The sequence below is a fragment of the Limulus polyphemus genome, unplaced genomic scaffold (assembly GCF_000517525.1).
Source record: "Limulus polyphemus unplaced genomic scaffold, Limulus_polyphemus-2.1.2 Scaffold5242, whole genome shotgun sequence".
Lineage (NCBI taxonomy): Eukaryota > Metazoa > Arthropoda > Merostomata > Xiphosura > Limulidae > Limulus > Limulus polyphemus.
The window spans coordinates 66,525-68,363 of record NW_013670852.1 but is presented as its reverse complement, the minus strand read 5'-3'; the positions used below and the strand labels follow the sequence as shown (position 1 = coordinate 68,363).

The 1,839-nt window shown below is 31.5% G+C and overlaps 1 long non-coding RNA gene across 1 annotated transcript in view; it reads right to left on the bottom strand.

Moving 5' to 3' along the window:
* Window positions 1-242: 242 nt before the first annotated feature.
* LOC111089107 overlaps window positions 243-1,839 on the bottom strand; it is a 3,465-nt gene continuing 1,868 nt past the window's right edge. Inside the window, exon 2 of the long non-coding RNA XR_002613446.1 lies at window positions 243-659. This is a non-coding gene — a long non-coding RNA (uncharacterized LOC111089107). The remainder of the gene's footprint in view (window positions 660-1,839) is intronic.

Below are 1,839 nucleotides of genomic sequence, written 5' to 3'. Positions count from 1 at the left end.
TTGGAATTCTTATCTAAGAAATGATATGGACTTACTGGAAAAGAGGGATACTAGGATGATTTTGGGAATAGAAGGGTTCCTTATAAGTATAGGTTAAGTTCTCTTAATTTGTTTTCATTTACAAAGAAGGGTAAGATGTAATCTTATTATAGTTTGAAAAGATTAATCATTTGATTACTATGATAAAGGCCTCTTATTTCTTTGTGCTGTGTTCTGAAGACAACTGAACAAGAGGACACAAGTTTAAGTTATGGAAAAAGATAGGCTAGGCTCCAGTTAAGCTTTATTCTTCTGGCATGGTAATTGCGATATGGAATAAGATGTTTATGGCATTAGTGGTAGCCAAATCTTTACAAGAGTTTAGAGGGAAATCAGTAATTTCCTGAAAAATAGAGTGGTTTTAAGATTTTGCCTTTTCTCAAGGGTGTATATGCAGGTACAGCCTTGAAGGACCAAAAGATCCCCTTGTTTCCCATTTGTAGTATGATGTTATCATACATCACAGGAGCCCACAATTTCAAATTCAACAAGCCATTATCACCTACAGAGATCAGGAAGGAATCTCTTCTTCAACCAGATGATCACAGCCTGGAATAACATACCATCTGGAATAGTCTCAGCACCTTTGTGCAGCATTAATGAGAATTTGATGTTTGTGCCTGAAGGGAAAAAAGAATAATTCAACAGTGTATTTTAAGTATACTTGTACAATCTATCAATAACATTGTGAAAAGTAATAGACTGCAAGTTTGTAGCAGTTGGACATGTACACATATGTCTTATAATCTGTGAAACCACTTAATCTGTACTGTTGATTCTGGCAGTGTACAATACTCATTTACAGTGTAGCAGTGAGTCTGTAGGTAAATTTATTACCTGTGATATGTTTGAAGAGAGATTTATATGGTTGCATTAATTCCGGTTGATTAGGCCTTTCCTGTTTTGGTGAGATTCACAGACATCGGAGCTGTAGTATTTTTGAAAACATATATGTATATAATTTTTATATAATAATGACTGTTCTTGAATATATTTAGGAGGACCCCAGTATAGTTATTGAACTTTGGTCTTGTACAGTTCCATATCTCTAAATAAGTCAAATGTTTGTTTTTCATAAATTTAGATTGTTTTAAACCTACTGCTTTCTCATGTTGCAAACTTTTTTGCTGATGTAAGTGTCTTGATGCTTCTAGTCTATTAACAAAAACCCTCATTAAACACACAGTAACAAACATATTTAGATTAATATCATTAAAGTGCTTTTATCTGCAAGAGGAGACTGGTAAAATTTGACTGTTAGCTCTAGGAATAATATATAATATAATAAAAAAACATTCTATTTTGTAGCAGCATTAATGTAAACTATGATTTCTCTCACTTTATGCATAGGGTAGTCTACATTCTGAACTGGAAATTCCTATTGACTAAATGTTAAAAATCTTAAAAATGCATGAATAACTATATATGAAGAGCTTAGGTACAAAATATAGTGTACACCATTCCTGACAAAATTGAGCTGCCAATAAATTGTATTGATAAATATACAGCAGTTTTCCTAAAAACGCCCAAGGATATAAGGTGTTTTCTTCACAAATAAAATTTAAAAAATTTAAAACAACATTTCTAAACATTTTCGTCAGGAATTGAACATAGTTAAAACAACATTTGTGAACATTTTCGTCACGAATTGAACATATTTAAAACAACAACATTTGTAAACATTTTCGTCACGAATTGAACATATTTAAAACAACAACATTTCTAAACATTTTCATCAGGAATTGAACATACTAAGAACAACAACATTTGTAAACATTTTCATCACGAATTGAACATACT